The 24846-nt window shown below is 33.3% G+C and overlaps 1 pseudogene; it reads right to left on the reverse strand.

Annotated features, from left to right (window-relative positions):
* Nucleotides 1-6127: 6127 nt before the first annotated feature.
* On the reverse strand, nucleotides 6128-15733 carry LOC100799374 (UDP-glycosyltransferase 83A1-like; annotated as a pseudogene).
* Between the last annotated feature and the right edge of the window lie 9113 nt (nucleotides 15734-24846).

Genomic DNA, 24846 nt, shown 5'->3' on the forward strand with positions numbered 1-24846 from the left:
AAAGTGTTAGAGTTTTGTAGTCTTAGTCTCACATTGCTTGATTTGTAAAAACTTGTGTCTCATTAGTGTTATATATAAAGACACTTTGTAAGCTTTTATATGTGCAAGTAATAAAAGTTCTCCTAGTGTAGTCGTGGACGTAGACACATATATTGTGTGCTGAACCACGTTAAGCTTTGTGTCTTTTCTCTCTTTCCTGTATTTCTTTCTCTTCTTTTATTGCTATATACTAACAACAGGTATTAAGAGCTTTTGGTTACTCCACGAGATTTCCTTAGTTTAAAGGAATTAGTGGGAGTCTTCTCAGTTTAGAGGAGGCAGTGAGAGCAATGACATTAGAAGAGGGGAATGTGAAGATCGAGAAGTTCGATGACAGAGATTTCAGCTTTTGGAAGATGCAGATAGAGAATTATCTATATTAGAAGAAGTTCTATCAGCCCTTATCAGGGGTTAAGCCAGACGACATGAAGCAAGAAGAATGGAACTTGCAGGATCGACAGGCTCTTGGCGTGATCAGATTGACATTAGCCAAGAATGTCGCGTTCAACATCGTAAACGAGAAGACTAATGCAGGCTTAATGAAGGCGTTATCAGATATGTACGAGAAGCCGTCGGCAGCCAACAAAGTATACTTGATGCGCCGGTTGTTCAACCTCAAGATGGGAGAAGGTATCTCTGTAACTGATCATATTAATGAATTTAATACTATTATTGCCCAATTGGAATTAGTGCAGATTAAATTTGAGGATGAGGTGAAGGCATTGATTCTATTGTCATCACTACCGGATAGTTGGGCTGCAACTGTTACTACAGTTAGTAGTTCTACAAGGGAGAACACATTAAAGCTTAGTGACATCCGTGACTTGATCTTAAGCAAAGATGTTTGCAAGAGAGATTCAGGAGAATTTTCCAGTCATGTTTCCAATTCAGCATTGAATACTGAAGGCAGGGGAAGGACTACCCAGAAGGGTCAGAATGGTCGAGGCAGATCAAAGTCAAGAGGGAAAGGTCAGAGAAAATTTCAAAGTGACATTACTTGCTGAAATTGTGACAAGAGAGGTCACTCTAGCAATCAGTGCAAGACACCAAAGAAGAACAAGTCGCACAAAAACAAGAAGCGCGATGATGATTAATCCGCAAATGCAGCAACAGATGAACTTGATGATGCATTAATTTACAGTTTGGATAGTCCTATTGATTCATGGATCATGGACTCAGGTGCGTCGTTCCACACCAGTCCCTCTAAAGATTTATTGTCTAACTATATTTCTGGAAGATTTATTGTCTAAATCTCTGGACATTGTCGGAAGAGGTGATATTGACATCAAGACCTCCAGTGGATCCCTATGGACATTGCACAATGTCTGACATATTCCTGCCTTAAAGAGAAACTTAATATCCATAGGGCAGTTGGATAATGAGGGGCATCACACCACTTTTGGAGATGGAGCTTGGAAGGTAACAAAAGGCAATTTCGTTGTGGCTCGTGGAAAGAAGCGAGGATCTCTTTACATGATTGCAGATGAGGATATGGTAGCAGTTACTGAGGCTGTCAATAATTCAGCCATGTTGCATCAAAGATTTGGACACATGAGTGAAAAAGGAATGAAGCTTATGGCGGCAAAGGGTAAGCTATCAAGCCTGAAGCATGTTGATGTTGGTGTTTGTGAACACTGTATCCTTGGAAAGCAGAAAAAGGTCAGCTTATCAAAGGCAGGGAAGACTCCTAAAGTTGAAAGGCTAGAATTGGTGCACACAGATGTTTGGGGGCCAGCCCTAGTGAAATCTATTGGAAACTCACGCTATTATGTCACCTTTATCGACGACTCTACCAAAAAGGTATGGGTTTATTTTCTTAAAAATAAATCTGATGTGTTTTCTGTGTTTAAAAGGTGGAAAACAGAAGTTGAAAATCAGATAGGTCTAAAGGTTAAAAGTCTGAAATCTAACAATGGCAAGGAGTATGATAGTCAGGAGTTTAAAGACTTCTGTTCAAAACATGGGATCAGAATGATCAAGACAATACCAAGAACACCTGAGCAAAACGGTGTTGCAGAAAGGATGAATAGAACCTTGAACGAGAGAGCGAGGTGTATGCGGATCCAATCTGGCTTACCTAAAACATTCTGGGCAGAAGCAATAAACACAACAACATATCTCATCAATAGAGGACCATCAGTTCCTTTGAATTATCAGTTGCCCGAAGAAGTATGGTCTGGAAAGGAGGTAAAACTTTCACATTTAATAATTTTTTGTTGTGTTTCATATATAGTGACAGAATCTAATAGTAGAGATAAATTGGATCCGAAGGCGAGGAAATGTTATTTTATTGGTTATGGATCTGACATGTATGACTACAAGTTTTGGGATGACCAAACCAAGAAAGTTATCAGAAGCAAAAATGTTACTTTTAATGAGAACTTATTTTATAAGGACAAATTTTCTACAGAATCTACATGTGCAGGTAAACTGTCAGAAATTTCTGAGAAAGCACACTTGAAGAAATTTCAGAAAGTGATGTAGCCAACAGAAACCAGAGTACATGCGTAGAGGTTGAGTCAGAACCAGAACCATCAACTCCTCCAAAAAAATCTAGTAGAATTTTAGTACCACCAGATAGGTATTCCCCTTCATTGCATTATTTGTTGTTAACTGATGCTGGTGAGCCATAATGTTTCAGTGAGGCTACGCAGGGGAATGACACTATTGAGTGGGAGCTAGCAATGAAAAATGAGATGAAATTCCTTCAGAAGAATAAGACGTGGTCTTTAACTAAATTTCCAGAAGGAAAGAAAGCGTTACAGAATAGGTGGGTCTATAGGCTAAAGGAAGAATCTGACGGTAGAAGAAGATACAAGGCGAGACTTGTGGTGAAAGGGTTTAAGCAGAAACAAGGAATTGATTTCACAGAGATCTTCTCTCCAGTTGTAAAGATGATTACCATCAGAGTTATTCTGAGTATTGTAGTTGCAGAGAATCTTCACTTGGAGCAGTTAGATGTTAAAACTGCATTCTTGCATGGGGATTTAGAGGAAGCCATCTATATGACCCAACCAGAAGGTTTTGAAGTGCCAGGCAAGGAGAATCTTGTGTGCAAGCTTCATAAGAGTTTATATGGCTTGAAACAAGCACCGAGGCAATGGTACAAGAAGTTTAATGAGTTTATGAGCAACTCAGGATTCAACAGATGTGACATGGACCATTGCTACTATGTTAAGAAATATACTAATAGTTATGTTATCCTTGTCATGTATGTTGATGACATGTTGATTGCAGGATCTAGTATGGCAGAAATTAACAGGTTGAAGCAGCAGTTGGCAAAAAACTTTGAAATGAAGGATCGTGGTCCAGCTAAACAAATCCTTGGTATGAGAATTCTTAGAAACAGATAAGAAGGAATTTTGAAGTTGTCTCAGTAGAAATATATACACAAGTTGCTTGACCGGTTTTACCTTGAAGATTCTAAGACCAGTAATACCCCTTTGGGATCTCATTTGAAGTTTTCAAAGAAGCAATCTTTGCAGACAGATGAAGAAAAATGTTACATGTCAAGAGTACCATATGCATCAGCAGTTGGGAGTTTGATGTATGCTATGGTGTGTACCAGACCTAACATAGCACATGCAGTGAGAGTTGTCAGTAGGTTCCTATCAAATCCAACAAAGGAGCATCGGGAAGGCGTAAAATGGATACTCAGATATCTGAAGGGTACTTCAAAGATGTGTTTGTGCTTCAAAAAAAGCAATATCACTTTACAGGGATTTTCATATGCAAACTTGGGAGGAGATTTTGATACCAAGAAAAGCACCACAGGCTACATTTTTACTTTGGGAGGTACTGCTGTGAGTTGGAAGTCTAAACTTCAAAATAGAGTTGCTCTCTCAACCACGGAAGCCGAGTACATAGCTATCTCAGAAGTAGCTAAGGAGATGATTTGGCTAAAGAATTTTCTCAATGAATTAGGGAAAAAAAGAAGATAATGCTTCAATGTTTAGTGACAGTCAAAATGGTATAAGTCTTGCTAAGAATCCAGTCTTCCATTCTAGATGCAAACATATTCAATTAAGATACCATTTTATCAGGGAGTTGATAAATGGTGGAGACTTATCTTTGTTGAAGATCTTAGGATTAGAGAATCTAGTAGATATGTTGACTATAACTGTTACAACTGACAAGCTGAGGCTTTGCATTGCCTCAGTTGGCCTTCAAGGATAATTAAAGATAAAGGCGTTACACTAGGTAAAGAGTCGATGAACTCATCGCTTACAAGGAGCTGCTAGAGTTTGGAACTTAGACCCCAAGTGGGAGAATTGTTAGAGTTTTGTGGTCTTAGTCCCACATCGCTTGGATTGTTAGAGTTTTGTAGTCTTAGTCCTACATTGCTTGGTTTGTAAAAACTTATGTCTCATTAGTGTTATATATAGAGACACCTTGTAAGCTTTTATATGTGCAAGTAATAAAAGTTTTTCTAGTGTAGCCGTGGACGTAGGCACATACATTGTGTGTTGAACCACGTTAAACTTTGTGTCTTTTCTTTCTTCCTTGTATTTCTTTCTCTTCTTTTATTGCTCTATAAATGATGCAATCCTACCCCGCAAGGGCATTGGATAGAAAAACTCCAAGTAGATTGGGCCAGAGATGCAAGAGAAGGCCCTAGGATTCTTATGAGCCTTAGGGTAGATTTCGGGCCCATGGGCTAAGTACGAGCCCACTTATCTTTGTAAATATTAGATTAAGGTTTCATTATTTTTGGGCCTTGTATATAGGGCTCCATAATGTAGGTAGGGTACCCTAGAAATATAGGATTTTTCAGCCCTTGTATTTTGGGGCACCTAGACTAGTTTTTGTATTAGGGGTAGTTTTGTAATTTCACATGCACTAAGTTGATATTTGATGTGTGTGGTTGGAAATAAATTTAATTGAATTGGTAGAAGCCCAATCCAATTAAATTTTAGAGGGGGAGGTGAGCATTTGCTTACTACACCCCATTGCCACATCATATAGTCACACTTTGTGCATGTCCTTCATGCTTTTTATGCCTCATGACACCTAAGCACACTTAGTGGATAATCTTGGAATTGATCTTGGATTAGTGGGCTGAACCATAACTAAAATTCACTAATCATAATTAGTGAAATTTTGGCTCCAAAGTTTGGCTCCACAAATTCAATTTCAAATTCAAGTGAAATTTGAATTTTCCTCCAATTTTGTGTGACGCTTTGGCTATAAATAGAGGTCATGTGTGTGCATTTTTTTCAACTTTGATGATTTGAATATTAAACTTCAGATTTCAAAGCTCATTTAGAGCACAAAATTTCGTGCTCTTCTCTCCCTCTCCCTTCATTCATCTCCTTCTTCCTCCAAGCTCTTATCCATGACCTCCTATGGTGGTGAGCTTCTTCTAGACTCATCTTCTCCTTGAAGTGGCGTCTCCTTTCTCTCTCCCTTTCTCCATTCCGCTGCCATTCATCTTCCAAGAAGCAAAGGAATCCATTGATGAAGAAGATCCTAGGCCTACAAGCTCCAATGGAGCTTGCATCATCTATACTGACACAAAGAACACCCTGATGTTGAGGGATGATTTGGAAGCTTGGAGGCAAAAAACCAGTGTTGATGTTGCATTCGACAAAAAATTGTTGTGCATAATTAAGGTTTGGATTGCTTAACATAAAACAACTAATCTAATCCAACCAACCTAACTATGTTTTATTGGTTTGAGTCTTAATTTAAACCAAATCCGACCTAAGTCACTTAAACTCCCTATAAACTAGCTATATTTTCATACTTGAAACCACTCTAGGAATTATCATGGATGAACAAAATGTTCATAAATATAGCAGATCAAAGAAATCCATAGCCTCATGAGTTAACTTGTCCTTCAGATGAAGTGAAATTTTTTACCTTCAAAAACATTTTTATGATTTCAATAAAGAAAATCTTGATATATCAAAAAAAGAAAATAGAAAAAATTCTTGATATTTTCAACATTCAAGTACTAAATGAAAAATCTACAAATCTTTGTTGACAAGTTGCTCTAGACAATCTTCAGTTTTGGACATCATTACACTATTTGTTCAATACTTATGAGTAGTTGATCCAAAAAAATACACGCACAAAAGGTCGATCTTTATTCTTTCAGCCACTTGACAAACTTGTTGAAGTTCTCTAAAGATTGACCTCTGTTTGTTGTGTTGCTTGTTACCTTCTCCTTTAACTTCAGAGACCTTGATTTTATGTTCTCATCACTAAGTAGTTGGTTCAATTTCTTCTTAATCTCCCACCGTGACACAAGTCCATTTTCATTCGAGTTCAATCCCAGCCCAACATTCAACTCATAACAAATGTATTTTCTGTTATAAGGTTGGTCACCAAAATATGGCCAGCACAAGAAGGGCACCCCATTAGACAAACATTCTGTGCTTGAATTCCAACCACAATGGCTAATAAAGCATGCTACGGCAGGGTGGCTTAAAACCTTTTGTTGAGGGGCCCACCCAATTATCTTACCTTTATGCCCTTGGAATTCATAAGGGGATGCACAACCCAAAGAAAAGGCTTATTGGTTAGGTCTAGTCCAAGAGCTAGTTCATTGAATTGATTTTGGTAAAAAATAACTACCAAATGCAACATAAGTGTTAGAACAATGAGGTTGTTGATCAAGCCAACTCATGCAAGAGAGATCTTCTTCCCAAAATTGTCCCAATGATCTTAGAGTTGTTGCATTTGTGTTGTCATAACTTCTCAACAATGGGCCAATTGGGAGGAGCTTCGGAGAAAGGGTTAACATCCAAGGTTCAAGTTCATATGCAGTGTTAGAAAGCCACCATTCTGTCAAACTTAAAGCTGGGGTACAATGATGCACCAAATAATTCAGAAAATGCGCACTATTTATTGTGTCAGTCATATTAAGCCAAAAAAAGTTTGTTATGTCTATCTCTGGCATACTTGGTGATAGTCGAATTTTCTTTTTAGAAGTTAATATTGATCCTGCAATGAAAATAAAAAAGAATGAGTAGTATTATATGGAAATAGTTTATATATATATGTTATACTCTCATATGAGTATATAATGTGAAAATTTTGTGTTTAAATTTTTTTGCTTTATAAATTTCCATAAAATTTTGATAGATCCAGCTTTGCCTATTTCATGTCTATTATAAATGATAAATGATAAACACAACTTGAATATAAATGTCATGTAAAAATCTAAAATAAAATGGCATTTATATGATATTTTCTTAGTTTAAAAAATCCTCATTTATATGCTTATAAAAAAAATCCCATCATCTATACCGAATCTATTTTTTATTTTTGAATATGATATTTATTATCATTAATTCTATTTAAGCACAACTTGTATATAAATGCCATGTAAAAATTTATAATAAAATGACATTTTTTGAAAAATATTTTTGTCAAATTAATGATCCAAGCAAGACTCAAACCCGTGACTTTCAAGTTATTAATACAAAATTCTAATCAACTGAGCTAATGAGTCAATTACGTTATAAAATAAATAATGTTGCTATATATAACACTAAAATTTCTAATGCATATTTAACGCGCATGTAAATTTAAATAATAAATTTAGTGACAATTAATTTTGATATAAATCATACGAATTATTTAATTCGTATATTTTTTTTGAAATAAAAAATATTTATTTAATATATATTAAATTTTGTAATTGTAAAAAAAATTAATGACCCATCAATAATATTTTTAAAAATAAAAAATATTTTCTATTACAAAATTTAATATATATTAAATAAATATTTTTTTATTTTTAAATAAAACATACGGATTAAATAATTCGTATGATTTATATCAAAATTAATTGTTACAAAATTTATTATTTAAATTTACATATGCGTTAAATATGCATTAGAAATTTTAGTGTTATGTATAGCACCATTATATATTTTATAACTTAATTGGTTAAAGCATTGTGTTAATAACCTGAAAGTCATACGGGCAATTTGGAAAAATGGAAAATTGCTGGGTGCACCTAGCAACACCCTTTTCTATGTTGTTCATGACTTTTTCCTTCAACTCCATAAACCTAGATTTTATGTTCTCATCATTGAAGAATTGATCCACTTTCATTTTGAACTCCTCGCGTGACACGAGCCCATTTTTATCTTTCTCAAATCCCAGCCCAACTTTCAACTCATCACAAATATGTGTTTTGTTATAAAGTTGGTCTGCAAAGTATGGCCAGCACAACAAAAGGACCCCATTGGACAAACCTTCCATGATAGAATTCCAACCACAATGGGTGGCAAAACATGCTATGGCAGGGTGACTTAGCACCTTTTGTTGAGGAGCCCAACCAACAATGTTACCTTTAGTCCCCAAAAATTCATTAGGGTATTCTAACTTATTCTCTTCACGCACAACCCAAAGAAAATGCCTATTGGTGAGGTCCAATCCAAGCATTGAATTGGTTTTGGTCAAAAAGAGTGAAACTACCAAAGGCAACAAAACCAGGAGGTTGTTGATCTAGCCAACTCATGCGAGAGAGATCTTCTTCCCAAAATTGTCCCATTGATTTTGTATTATCATCATGTCTTCTCAACAATGGTCCAATTGGGAGGATCTTGGGAACAAAGGATAATGTCCCTGGTTCAAGTTCATGTGTGGTGTTGCAAAGCCACCATTCTGTCAAATGTAAGCTTCGTGTACAATGCACCAAATACTTAAGTACTTTCTTACCAATTATTGGGTGACCCATATTCAACCAAAAAAAGTCCTCTGTGTCCATCTCAGGCATACTTGGTGATATCCGAATTCTCTTGCCCGTCGTCAATGTTAATTCTTCAATTAAAATCCAAAAAAAAAGAGAAAGAAACCAGAAATATACCACATATTAATAGTTATTTATTATGCTTCTCTCGGGCTTCAATGGCACAATAACATTTCAGTCGTACGTGATTCAATGTTCAATTAGTATGTTACTTCTTTACGGTTTACGTGCCTAAATTTTCCGAAAACTGCATAACTGGTGGCTACTAAAATGTAATCAATACACAACTGCAGAAGGATTCAGTCTACATTATCCTCTGAGTACCTTACGTTGATCAGTTGTATATGCATATATACTCACACTCATACGTCACACGTGAGAGTATTTAACAATGTTAATACAAATTGAAGCGTGATAACCTAGCTATTCTTTATTAACAATAAGTAATGGTATATTAATATATATATATATATATATATATATATCACAAATAGAGTTACCATACGTGTAAAAAAGAAGAGGTGTCAAAAAGGAAAATCACAAAATTAATCTCAACAATAATTAATGTAATTTACTGGTTAGAAATGTTCTTACCAAAATCAGAATCTATGATCCCGTCGTATATAAACTTGGGGATGCTGTACAACAATGTAAAAAGAGTTGTTGATGCAGGACACAACACAACTCCATTGATTATGTGCTTGTCCATTTTCAGTGTATTTGTCATAAAATTCGTCTTCTCTATCTGATCTCACAATCTTTATTTGTTTTTCACATTATTTCTCTACTTCTGCCTTGAAAACCTTAAAGGCATCCAACGTTTCATATTTATTATTAAGCAAGTAAAGATACATGAATCGTGAGTAATCGTCTATGAAAGAGATACAATATTTTTTGTCATGCGAGTCCATATCGGGACAACAAATGTCAGTATGTATAATTTCTAATATTTCTAAACTTCTCTTGGCATTTTTCTTTGTCTTGTTAGTATGCTTTCCCTTTATGCAGTCCACACAAGTGCTAAAATTAGTAAAGTCAAGAGTCTTAAGTACTCCATCACTCACTAGCCTTTTAATTCATTCTATGGAGATATGTCATAGTCTCCTATGCCACAATTTTGATGATTTTTCATTCATGATACAACCTTTAATACCAACGTTTCTTGTGTAGCCATCAAATTATATGGAACCGTGTTAGATAAATTAATTTTGAACAAATTGTCATTCAACACATCATTTCCAATAATAGTAGACTTAAACAATAAATCTAGAAACATAAATTAAATTCCTAGAAAATTCAGGAATATAAAAGACACTATTCAATTAAAAAATAAATCCAGATCCTAAATTAAGTCTACATGTGCCAATAGCCGCCACATGTGAACACATATGATTCCCAGAATAGATGAACCGTTCAACTTCACCTGACTTCCTCTGGCTTGAGAAACCTTGCTTGGTATTAGAAATATGAATCGTAGATCCAGAGTCACTAAACTATGTATCGTGACAAATATCAGCCATATTAGATTCAAAACATACAAAGGAAAAATAATTATCCTTCTTTCCAAGCCAAGCCTTATGTTTATAGCAGTCATTCTTCATGTGCCCTTTCTTTTTACTGAAAAACACCTAGATTCCTTCTTAATTTTGGCAATAGGAGGTATATGGTTCTTGTCCTTCCTTTCCTTCTTCCTCTTATCTAAAGTCACGATAAGAGCACCTTCACCAACCTCTTGAGCAAGTCTCCCTTCCTCCTGGACACACATGGTCAGAAGTTCATTGATTGACCATTTATCCTTATGTGTGTTGTATGATATGTTGAAGGGACCATACTGTGATGGGAGTGAATTCAAAATCAGGTGCACCATGAAGGACTCAGAAATTTCAACCTGGAGTGACTTAAGTTAAGCCGCTAGATCCCTCATATCCATAATGTGTTTTCTCACACCTGTGACTCCACGGACCACCAAGTGGGGCATTTGGGGTCGATAGTTCACCACTTTGGGTAAATGAAGGAGTTCCCGTTGAAGGAGGAGAGGACCCAAATATGCCTGCCATATTGTACCATGGTTGAAAATCATGTGGGTATAAATACATCGACGACATCTGCGACGGTTCTTGGGTGAATGTCGGCGGTGTGTAATACATTCCATGTTGTTGTTCTGGCATCGGAGGGAAACTGTACGGTGCTGCATCAATTGTGGCTAAGCCTCGAGTCTCCACACTTCGTTGTAGTATATCAAACTGTTGATGTTCAAATTGTGGCTGAGAAGGGGGAGCATCTTCATGTGCCTCAAGTATCCTATCCTCTTCGTCAGACAAAAGAGTGATCTTCTCAATACATGGCAGTAAATCGTCAAAGGTACAAACCCTTCTCCCAACAGGTGACACCATAAAATGTAGTGTTTCGGCGATTTCACCTGCATATAAAATAATGGAATAGTAATTAAAATAATCTTCAATAAGCGCAACATTCTTTTCTAAATTATAATGAACAATGTATACCAATAGTCCTCTTCTTGCATGTTTTGGGTCGACATAAACTTTTGTTTTACGTCTGTACCACCTCATATATTCAGAGTTCATACTAAGGGTCCCTGTTTGTGGCGGTGTTTGCTCTACTCTCCTTTCATAGCGACTATTCCATTCATTAAGCGCGGGTTGCATTAGTCGCATCTAATTCCTTCCTTCTTTTCCCTTTAATGTCAAGTCATGTATGTTGCTGGGCTGCATTACTGGGCCTGAAATAGGTTGTTGCATTCCAAATTGTCTCATGACTCTATCCGGCTGGTGTCATTCCACTTTTTGAAAACAAATAAATGGTACGATACATGCCCATAATACAAACCCAATAAAACAAACTTGGCTCAAATTCATTTCCACATGTCCAAAATAAGGGACCCAGACAAACTGCATATAAAAGTTAAATTTAATAAATTAATTAAGAATTACAACATCATTTAATAAATAAATGTCAAAATTATTACCTCGTCGCGTTTTATGACATCTAATTTATGACGAAAATCAAGTAAATTGTCATTGCCTATGTGATGAAATTCACCTCCCAACCATCTTCACAAAAAATTAAATAACAAAATAAAATGTTACATAGAATAATGATTAACATCAACCAAGCATATTTATTAATAATCAATTCAAAATAGTAAAAAAAAGTATACCTGTAGGCAAAGTGGTGTGTTTTGTTGTTGTGGAGGAATAAACTACGGGCTAATGTTGGGCATCATTCCCATGCCCATAATTGAATCAAGAGAGTGAAACCGCCTATTGATTTAACATTATAGTCTATTGCGATGCACATCTCTCTATAAAGGTTACCCAAAAGAACCGCTCCCCATGCATAAGTGCTGCACTCCCCAAGGTCTCTCAAAAATTTCAAATATCTCATTGGCACCCTTTTACTGCTTTTGTCAACAAACATCACCCATCCTATGAATCTTAAGATCCAAGAACGAGCAAATCTTTTAAGCCTTTGTTGGTTGTTTGTAAAATCATGAATATTTGCAAATTGAGAAGCCAACAAACTCAATAAAAGTGAGTTCCCATCAACTGCATCATCGTGAGGCATGACACCCAATAATTCATGACACAACTCAAACCAGTCAATATTTGTAATGGCAGTTAAAGGTCTTCCATCCACAGAAATATCAAGTAGCACAGAAACATCTTGAAGTGTAATAGTTGCCTCCCCACACTTCAAATGAAATGTATGTGTTTCTGGCCTCCACCTTTCAATAAAAGCATTAACTAATGCTCCATTTACTTTCAACTGTGTAAATTTCATTATCGGGTACAAACCCGAAACTTGTAATAGAGGAATAATTTCGTCTAGCGGTGCTTCTGTATGATTGTACAGTGGTGTAGCTCGTCGGATTTTTAACATCCTTTCATTAGCACCATTCCAAATATGTTGTGATATATGATTTTTTTGCATTCATAATAAATCATTCTCTATTGGTCCAGATGCCACATCATAATGATTAGAAGATGACGAACTTGTCATATTAAAACCCCTGCATAGAAAGAAAAAAAATGAATAATCACACATATCATAAATAATAAATAAAAAATAACGATATATTTAAATACATGTTACTAATGATTTTATTATAACAAAAACGATATCCATAAATACTCAAATAATTAAAAACATTAACACCATTAAATGTATATAAAAAAAACACATAAATTCAAGTCATCCATATAAATAAATATTAACAATAATAATTTCATAAAATGCGACAATAAAAATATATTGGATATATTTTTAAAAATATAAATATAAGAATTTTTAATATTTTTAACGATATATTTAAATATATTTTACTAATAATTTTAATATAACAAAAACGATATCCATAAATACTCAAATAATTAAAAACATTAACACCATCAAATGTATATAAAAAAACACATAAATTCAAGTCATCCATATAAATAAATATTAACAATAATAATTTCATTAAATGCGACAATACAAATATATCCAATATATTTTTAAAAATACAAATATAATAAAATAAAAACTATAAAAATCACAAATAAATAATAATAATAATAATATTATCATAAAAAATATTTAAAAAATACAGACACAAATCATACATATTAAAGAAATTATTTTAAAATTAATCAAAATATTAACTATTTAAATGACAAATCATAAATAACATAAATCAGAATTAATATAATTAAATATTAACAAAAACAATAATATAATATTTAAATGACAAATCATAAATAACAATATTATTATCTATAATTATCTTCAACAACAATTAACAATTTTATATTATTATAAAATAAAAACAAATCTAACACACTATAAAACTAACAATATTTACCTCTACAAACAAATCCACTAAAAAACACAAAATGCCTACCTGCAAAAAATAAAACATATAAATACTAAAATATAACAATTTATATAAATTAAATAAATTAAAAGCATTAAAAAAAATTACTAACCAGCTGGGGAAAGGGGGAACCAAACAAGGAGAAGGAAGGGGGAACCAAGAAGGAGCCTTGTGGGGGGGACCGCTGTTTTTAAGCGCCTGGGAGCAGGGCGTGACCTAAGGCGCCTCGGGCAGCAGCGCGAGTCAACGCGCCTACAAGCAGGGCGTGACCCGTAGCGCCTACACTCAGGGCGTGACACATGGCGCCACATCGTGGGTGGGTCCAATCCCCACCATGCCACGTGTCGCCATTTTGAGAAACGCGCCTAATAGGGAAATGCCTTGTAGGAAAAAAAACAAATTCACGGGGTAAATAATTTCAAAACAGACCCATTTAGGTAAATAATTTGTAAAAGGAACCCTATTTGATATTTTTGCCCTAATATATATCTCTAATTGGTGGCTTAACGCCTTTTGTTGAGGAGCCCAATCAACAATCTTTCCTTTACTTCCCAAGAATTCATTAGGGTATACTTCTTATTGTCTTGACGCACCACCCAAAGAAAAGGTCTATTAGTGAGGTCTAGTCCAAGAGCTAGTTCATGGAATTGGTTTTGGTCAAAATGAGTGAAACTACCAAAGGTAACATACAACACAACCATGAGGTTGTTGATCAAGCTAACTCATGCAGGATAGATCTTCTTCCCAATATTGTCCGATTGTTTTTGCAGTTGCAATTGTATCATCGTAACTTGTCAACAATGGACCAATTGGTACAAGCTTAGGAATAGATCGAGGATAATGCCCCAGGTTCAAGTTCATTTTTGGTGTTGCAAAGCCACCATTCCGCCAAATTCAATTTTTGTGTACAATGCATGAAATATTTAAGTACTACATTTCTGTTAATTGTGTCGCCCATATTAAACCAAAAAAAGGTTTCTGGGTCCATCTCAGCCATACCTTGTGATATGTGAATGGTCTTTTTAGTGGTTGGTGTTAATCCTACAATGTAAAACAAAATTTAATAAATACTAATATACAACAAATTTATTGATATTTATTATGCTTCTCTCTTGGGTTTTAATGACAATAAAATTAGTGGAGTAATCAGTGAGTTTCAAAGAATAAATACTTATTAATTTAGATAAGAGTAATGATACATATAGACTTATCTATTTTAAACATCTCATTAACATCTTTAGTTTCTTTTTATTTCTCTTTTTCTATATCATATCATAAATCTTATCATATATATAATTCTTTTTCTTTTTCAACTCTCTCTATGTATAAAGATAGCATCATGGAACATTTATCTTTGGATAAAATTCTCGTGAGGCATTTATAGGAAAAAAATAAGAAAAAAAAAATGAAATAAACTCTTTAGTGAACTAAAATTAACTTACGTATAAATTAAGAATCAACTTTTGAAGAAACTAATAACTTGAGAAGGTTTGTACAATTACCTTATTCATAAGCTATACTTTTAACTTTTAGAAGGGAAAAAATATTTTGTTTATTCTTTTATTCTCCAATAAGTACTTATAGCAATTCGGAAAAAAAGGTACATGTAGCAAAATTTATCCAAAGAGACTCCAAATTAATAAAGTCAAACAAGTTCGGATATATAGTAGATTATGAGTATGATATTATTACCACCATCAGAATCTATGATCCCATCATCAATAAGCTTAGGGAGGTTGTATACAAGGGCAAATATTCCAAATTTAGCCCCAAAATTCAAAGCCCACCCTATGCACAAATCTGCAACAATTAAGCTGATTCTATTGTCACCATTCAAATGAATATCCTCTATGAGCTTCTCAAGCATAGTTGGCATGGTGTTTTACATAGCTTCACCTAGCTTGCTCATATTGTTGCTGTCATCCTCAAGTCCCAAACCATCAGGGATTGAGACCAACTTCAGTAGTGATTCATTAGCTCCTCTATGTTGTTGCTCGCCCATGGAACCCACCACTCTCTTGTGGTCGAAGTCTGTGTTCACAACAATGACTTTGCATCATGGGATTGACATGCCCTTGAGCTGGATATGGTAAAACTAACACAGTTGGAATCATGTTGTATTTTCAATGGATTCTCATGAGGTCCTTCTTTGAGTATATATATATATATATATATATATATATATATATATATATATATATATATATATATATATATATATAAAGTAAGTAGTGTTACATTAAAAATTATATATGTTATTGATGATATATTTAATGTATTTCATTTGTTTTTGAGAATGGAGATAAAAAGAAAAAGAAAAAACAGGAACAAAAGAAAAACTACACCCTCTGGTAGCTCACACTCCCCTGGCATCCGAATTCAAGATGAAATTCAAAGCAATTGGCACATTGTCTAGAAGCTGCTACGAGGATCCATTTTGGTTTCCCATTTGTATATATATGTATGTATTTATTTATTTTTATATAAGGGATATATGTATTTAATTTGAATATATATGTGTGTGTGTGTGGAGAGATAGAATGAATGAATATGTATACACCACACATAAATATTATTTATGAATACATTTATAAAAAATATAAATTTATTAATATTTTTAAATTTCTAATACAAATTATTATTTGCAATTAAATTATTATTTATTTATTTTAACCATAGATAGTAAAGTATAACATTTTAATTATTAATAATTGTTTGTCATTATACATATATAATTAATTATACACACATAATTGATTATTAAAAGGATTATTGTTGATTTCAATTTCATATAACAAAATATTGATGGTGTGAATTTGAATAATATCTTGTTCTCTTGATTATATTTTCTACTTATTATAAATATTAAGTAGTTAATTAATAGGCTTACTCATCATTAATATTTTTTAATTAGTCCACTAGTTTTTCACTATATAGTAACATGACTAATAGCTTCTTGATTTGTTTTCCAATAACTTTGTAATTCTTAGATATTTTTTAGCTTTGAACTAATATTATTAATTTGTAACTTATTATTTTATCCTCCTTAAATTAATAAATTGTAAAAAGAATGGTAAAAGAAAAAAGAACATTACTAAAATTATTTACTAATTAAGTTTATAGGATTTTTAACTTCCTGTAAAAAAAATCTTTAACTTAAGTAACATATCAAGATCAAAAAAATAAAAAATTAATGTTCTCCAATTTTATTTTATTTCTTTTGATTTTCTTATGCCGATTAGTAGTTTTTGTTTTCACATATTTCTGTTTTTTTTTTTTCTTTTGTTGTGCGAGACGTTAAAGAATACGGTCTTATTCAATTATTTATAAAATAATTTGGTATCGGTCTTAGTATAAGAGTAATTATTTAAAACTCATTAATTATAAATTTGATCATTAGGTTGTCCAGAATGAAAAGTGAATTAAAAGAATTTTCTATTTTTTTCTTCCATAATTTTAATCAAAACTGTGTCTTTCTATATTTTTTTTTGGGAAATGTCTTTCTATATTCTTAATTTGCTCATTAAAGTGATAATTGATTTATAATAACATGCTTTATATGTTCCATCTTTTTATACGAGTATTTATACGTTCTTCTAATTATATAATAAGCATATTATTAAAATGTAATAACATGCTTTATATGTTCCATCTTTTGGCTGTGAAGAACCAAAAGATGAAGGTATGTTTAGTGGTTACGATAACACTTAGGTTATGATTTCTCTTATTTTATTGTTTATTTCATCTCCTCTCTTCTTTATTCTATAATAACTCTTACTAGCAAAATTGATGGATTAGTATTTATATCAGGACTTAGGAGAACCACATGCTATTGTAAAATTTATTTCCCTATGAAAATGTAATGTCATATCAAGAAGCTTATCAATGGCAATACTTTCTAATAATAATAGGCTAAAATAGCTCTGATAGTAAGTGTTATTTTTATCCTTTATAATATTCATTCGTAATGATATTATGATTTTCTTTTCTTGTTTGGTATGTTGATTAAGTTAAAGTGATTAGTTACTGTGTTAAGAAGATAGTTCTTCACTATTGTTTCTTCGTCTCTCGCTGCTTCATCATCCTCTATGTTACCTATATTGTCATCAATTTTCTCCCGATCCCCTTGGGGTTAGTAGATAGAAGAGAGAACATGTATGCTAATAGTAGTCTTATATTCAATATTTGTTGTATTTAAATACAGTTGTACCCTACAAAAATGGACAAGAACAACCAAGAGGGTTAAGGGGGGAGTACTGTGAAGAGAATGCTGTGATTGCGAGAACCTTTACAGAAGTCCATCAAATATGATGAAAGTTAGTCCTGGATGTAAGGAGAAGAAGGAGGATGGTACTACTGATTAATGTATGTTTTGTTGTCTTGTTTATTACCTATATACCCCATTTTCTCTAATTAAAGGCAATTTTAAGTTTGTTAGAAAGAAAAGTAATGTATAATACTCCTATTAGGAAAAAAATGACATTGTTTAGTTCAGATTGTTTTTCCATGAAAAATATCATGTTCTATACACAAAGGCATGCCATACTTATCAGTTGGCTTAAATAATTCTGTTGTGGTAAATTTTCTGGTTGTCCTGTATGCCATTATTGAATTAATTGGTAGGAACAATTTCAATAACAATTCAACTTTTTTTTTGTTTGTGTGTTTAAGATCCAGTTGACATGCCTAGGAAAGGGGGATTATGGCAACCAAGAGAGTCAATAAAGCAAGAGAACCATCAACAAAATGAGAATGAAAAATTGGATGTGTTCATTTAAGTGGTGGTTTTTTTTTCTGGCTTTAAGGTTTTATCTGACACTTTTCTTATTTTATATGTTGTGTTTCAGATATAATTGTCAAGTCTAAAAGAAAGGGAAGAGGACAAACAAGACGCTTCAAATGAAGCGTCAACAAAGTGCAGATGGGAAGTTGGATGTTCTCATTCATCCTACAAAGCTGGTAGCAGTAGGTCCAGGCTACAATGATTTCATTACTGGTCTTTCTCTTATTGTTCACCAGAATGCCCGTCTTAATGTGCTCCAGTGGAAGAAAGTTCCACAAAGTACTAGGGATACAATAGTGCAAAGTATTTTGGTATGTTTGGTTTTAATCGTGATATGTAAATGATTGACGATGCCTTTATTGGATAAATTTGCTTTTTGCTAGTTTGTGGGTGGCATTCCTTGGTTTTGCTTCCCTCGGAATGGGGCTTATTTTAACTAATATGCAGAGAGATATGTAAAATTGCCTTTGAGAAAATTGTTTTGAGTTTGACCAAGGATGCTACTATGTTGGTATCATGAAGGATCATCAGTTTGTGAAAGTATAAAGGAAAGGCATTGCTATGATTGCGGGTGTGAGAGTGGCCCAAATGAGGATTTGAATGTGCTAATAGATTTTTTGGAAACTAGAAAAATAGACAGTGTGCTGAACTCCTTTATTATATCATTCCCAAAATGCAACATACCTTAGATTTTTATACAAATCTGAACAGTTTTCATTTTGATTATGCAAAAATAAGTAGAGGGATATATCAACTAATTTGGGCTATTTGGATCATGATAATTACTTAGTGATTATTTTACTTCATCCTATTGATATTTTCTGTTCTTTGTGTCTATTAGTGGAATATATTTGATGTTGGACATTTTAGTGTAATTGATCTCTTTATTATGTTAAAATAAGAGTGCACGCTTGTTTTAATGTAATAACGATATGTTCGGTTTAGGCAAAGGTTGGAAGTTACAAAAACTTCCATCAACGGTTGGAAGTTACATGGAAGTTACTAAAACTTCCATCAACGACAGTTTTTAAAATAGAAAAAACTTCCATCAACCGCCAAAAACCACCTGTTCTTTGATTATAAATAATCATTCTGGTTCAGAAAGCATAACGATGTGAAAAACATACAAGACCAAAACAAAACTCTTGAATTATAATCTTCTGATTTTATCCGATTGAACAATTTTGGTTGAACCCCGAAATTTGATTCAATCTGAAAGTGTTTATACACGACTTCAGATTTATCCAGGATTATCTCGATTTTCAAATTTAACCAACAAAAGATTGAATCAAATCTTTCGAGATGACGAACGATAGTTCGAAGATGACAAGCAAGTTTACGAAGTTGGACAAGTTTGAAGGGCAGGATTTCAGAAGATGGCAGAAGAAGATGCACTTTCTCTTGACAACATTGAATGTGGTGTATGTGTTGAGTACACCGATGCCGGTGTATATGGAAGACGAAACTCTGGATCAAACAAGGAAGCGTTCGAAATGGGAGAACGACGATTACATTTGTCGTGGACACATTCTGAACGGTATGTCTGACTCTCTCTTTGATATTTATCAAAATGTTGAGTCTGCTAAGGAATTATGGGACTCTCTTGAATCCAAGTATATGGCAGAAGATGCCTCAAGTAACAAATTCTTAGTTAGTAATTTCTTTAATTACAAAATGATTGATTCGAGGCCTGTTATGGAGAAATATAATGAACTGCTGCGGATTTTGGGTCAGTTTACTCAACATGATTTGAAAATGGATGAATCCATTGCAGTTTCATCTATAATTGATAAACTGCCTTCTTCTTGGAAAGACTTCAAGCATACCTTGAAACATAAGAAGGAAGAGTTGACTCTGGTTCAACTCGGTAGTCATTTCATGATTGAGGAGTCGCTGAGGGCTTAGGAAATTGACAAAGTCAATGATAAAACCGTAGCAGGTTCCTCTTCCGTTAATATGGTAGAGGAAAGTGGAACAGTTAAGCAAAATTACAATGCTAAAGGTAACAAACGAAAATTTCAAGGAAATAAGAACAAAGGTCCAAACAAACAGACAAAATTGTCATGTTGGAAGTGTGGGAAACCTGGTCATTTAAAGAGGGATTGCCGGGTGTTCAAAGGAAAGAACAAGGCTGGTCCAAGTGGGTCTAATGATCCTGAAAAGCAACAAGGTCAGATTGTTGTGAATAATTTTAATTCGAATACGAATTCAAATTATGTATCACTAATATCTGATGCATTCTATGTGCAGGATGATGACGTTGCTTGGTGGTTTGATTCGGGAGCAACAAGCCATGTGTGCAAAGATCGTCGTTGGTTCAAGGAATTTAGACCAATAGATGATGGCTCTATTGTGAAGATGGGCAATGTTGCAACTGTACCAATCCTAGGATTAGGTTGTGTGAATTTAGTTTTTACTTCCGGAAAAAGTTTGTATTTGGATAATGTCTTATTTGTACCTGGTATTCGTAAGAACTTATTGTTTGGTATGGTTTTAAATAATTGTGGTTTCAAGCAAGTACTTGAAAGTGACAAGTACATCTTGTCAAGACATGGTTCGTTTGTTGGATTTGGTTATCGTTGTAATGGAATGTTTAAATTAAAAATTGATGTTCCTTTTGTTCATGAATCTGTTTGTATGGCCTTGCAAACCTGGTACTCAAATTTCACGACGATCCAACGGTGAATGAGTCCGAGATCATCATTTTTCTGAGATAGGTTTGATGGGCTGTGGGAAAAAGACAACTGTTAACGAGACCAGGATCGTAGTTTTATCAAGACAGCTCTGGATTTCTGTGGGAAAGAAAAAGGCTATAATGTGAAAGATATTTCTCTCAGCTCAAACAGAATTTCAAAATTCCCAACGGTGAGAATGCTCGGAATTGAGTTGCAAACCTGGTACTCAAATTTCACGACGATCCAACGGTGAATGAGTCCGAGATCATCATTTTTCTGAGATAGGTTTGATGGGCTGTGGGAAAAAGAAAGGGTTTTGGAAAAAGAAGAGAGAAAAAACGAAATTGAGAGGGAGGCTGAGGAGTCGGTCTGAAAACTGACCCTATTATTTACTCTATTTATTTATTTTTATTATTTTATAAAAAAAGAAACTCTATTTTATTCCCTATCAAATGAATAAATCAAATGTCTTTTTTTTTCCTTCAAATCATTATTTCTCATTATTTATTTATTTATAAAAACCTGATCATTTTTCTAAAACTCTATTTATTTAAAAAAATAATTTTTTTTTTAAATTGGCTTACGAAAAATGGGATGTTACACTTACCATATGGCCCTAAACCTGCAAGGTGCTTCTCAGGTTATGTTTCATCGCACTTTGGAAATTGCTATATCATATAATTTAGTCTTAAACATGGAAAGACTCTTTTTCGCCAATCAGAAATACCTATAAAGTAGTAGAATATACACCAGAGAGAAGGGAGAAATCATTATTCATTGCGTAATTTTAGTATTTTATCATCTTGGAATATTAAATATTAGCAGTTCTTAACTTTTTAGTGTAAGTAAAATATAATTATGAGGTTTTCAATGAAATTCCCCATAATCATGCTACTTAACATACACTTTATAGACATCCTATAGGCTACAGACACTCCTTGCATGGATATCAATTAAATAGAATTATGGTACACTTTGTTGATTTCCTTAGTTTCCTGCCATTGGATTTGGTTATTCATGTGATGAAATGCTTCATCTGGACTATTGTTTTTTTTATTTATTGGTAGTAGTACTATTTTTAACTATTTTGCGGTGGTAGACCATTGAAGATTTGATGTTCTAGTTTTCACTTTTGAGTTTCACCATGTCCATGTTTTATGTGGTTTCTGAGTAGTGGTTGATCAAGAATCTGATGTGAACAACTTCCACTTCCGAGTTTTGTTCACTGTATTAGTTTAAATCCTTTATAGTATGCATGAGAGTTTTGATATGTAATAGGCTAGTGATCTCATGTTTGTTGAATATTTGTAGTATCGTATTAATGTATCTGTGTGGAAAACATTTCCTGATTGAAATTCACCCTTAACTAACAAATTTTATTTGTAGACAAAGCAGGAAGATACACATCAAAATCAAGATGGTTATTATTGAAGAAGATAAAGTGGTTGCGACCCCTAATGTGAAAAATGCTTCAAATAGTACTGATTTTCAACCTAACAATGATCTAGCTCATTCAGAAAATCAGTCTAACCATAATGTGGATAATTAAGTCTCAACCTGACAAGGATCTCTCCAATTCCAAAGCAAAAGTACTTCCTGCATCTAAAACCCAGCCTTCTAGTGTCAATGCAAATGAAGGGACATTGCCCAACTGTGAATTAGACAACATAGAAGAACTTCCTAATAGTGAGTGAGTGGGAGAATTCCAAGTTACTGCTCGCCAACCAATCAAGCAATGATGATGGCCCACACAACAATCAACATTTTTGAAAGAAAAATTCACTTTTTGTTTCAAAGAAGCTTATGAGATTTTGGAAGTTTTTTTTTACATTACTATGAAATTAATTTCAAAATGAAATGCTTTAAAATTTTAACTAGAGAATTTTTTATTTGTAACACATGGTTATATGATGTCCTCATTTTTGAAGGTATGTTTTTCATGTGGGGAAGACCTAAGCCAAGTTCCAAAAGGAAATTTAAGTCGCTTCAATTGTTTGTTTATCTTTCACTTTTCCAAAACATTGCTTATATGGCATTCACCACTCACAAATGTTGATTTTTGGGACTACAACCAAATAAAATTGGTATATTTCTGTGTTTATATCAAATTACTTTTTAAGAAATGTATTAAAGTGTAAGCATGTTATCAATTATATTAAAATCTTTTGCCATTATTTCAGATTTGTATTTTGTTATGAAAGTTGTTTCTCATTAGTTATGTTTTTCGCCAAGTACACATTTCTGTTTTTGGGATTTTGTAATGTTGAATTTCGTGTTCACATGTTTAAGGCAACAAGGTGAGTATTCAACTCGAATGTTGAGCACTAGAAAGAAAAAATGTCAGAGTTTTAATCGTAAAACAAAATAAACATTAAAAAAACAATTTTTAGAAAATCATTTTTAAAAGTATCTACTTTCTAAGACAGATTTATGAAAAATCTTCTTTAAATCCAGATGTTTTTTTTAACATTATTTAAACAAAAAATCTAAGATTCTAAAATGGTTTCTAAAAAAACTGATGTAAAAATCGGCATTCTAAGACGGTTTGAAAACCGTCGTGGAAAGTATTGATTTTCCATAACGACGGATTCAAAGACGGTTGAAAATTATCGTGAAAAATGTCAAATAATTGTCTTTGAAAATGGTTTTTATAGTAGTGTCTCTAAAACTTTCTTCAAGCATACAAAGTTACTCACACATTTTAGAATACTTTACATACTACTATAATTATCTTCTAAATAGGTTCTTCTAGAACATGCTTCTAGAATTTGACCAAAGGATGTTTCTAGAAATTGGGCTTTTAGACTAATAAGGCCCAAAATCAAGTTTATATATCAACATCATGCAAGCAAGTGCAAATCATAACTCCCTTGAAACAATCATGATAGAACCCCACAAAGAGGTTCTAAAAACACTTTGTTCCAAATTAAGTGGAGAATCTAAAAAGCAAAATTAAAAAAGTGAGTATTATGTTTGAAACAAATGCTCCAAGTTTAAAAAGATAGAGCATTGCCACCAAGTGTTTGCCTTATTTTGTTAAATTTTTTAAACCTTACCAGTCGATATTGTCTGTGCTCATTTTTTGTTCCAACCAATTGAGGTTTGCTTTGATAGGGTATGATAAACCATAATTTGAGTGATATTTTATGTGAGTTTTAGTGCTATTTAATGTATTTTCTTGGTACAACTCGCATTTGGACATTATTTTTTACCTTGCAGAAGTATAATCGCTCAATATATTGGAAAAAATAAAAAATGGACAATTTCATGATGATCTGATGCTATTTTCACTTGATAGCAGTCGTGATACATTGATCACGGTCATAATCAACCACGAAGGCCATGGTCAATCAAAAAAGCCCTAGTCATTTCATAAGATCTCAAATTTCAGTGCCAGGATTTCGATAACAATCGTGGTGGATATCACCATGATCATAGTGAGCTTAATTAAGGAAAATTATTTAGGTCTTTAATTAAAGTAATTATCTTTAGGGATCTAATCAAAATATTTATCTATAGTGCACCTAATTAAAGTAATATTAGAATATATATCAATTGATGTGAATCCCCTTTGCCTTGCTTCAATTCGGATCAATTCTAGGATGAAATTCTCACACCAATTGAGTCAAAAACGTATTTTAACTTTTATTCGTTTCTCAGCCTACAGGATTGCGACAATTCGAAATCGAGGTGAAAGAGGACATTCTAAAACACAATTTAGGCACACAAAAAACCGAAAAAGGTTAAGTAAAATGAGAAATATGCAAAT

The sequence above is a fragment of the Glycine max genome, chromosome 19 (assembly GCF_000004515.6).
Source record: "Glycine max cultivar Williams 82 chromosome 19, Glycine_max_v4.0, whole genome shotgun sequence".
Classification (NCBI taxonomy): Eukaryota; Viridiplantae; Streptophyta; class Magnoliopsida; order Fabales; family Fabaceae; genus Glycine; species Glycine max.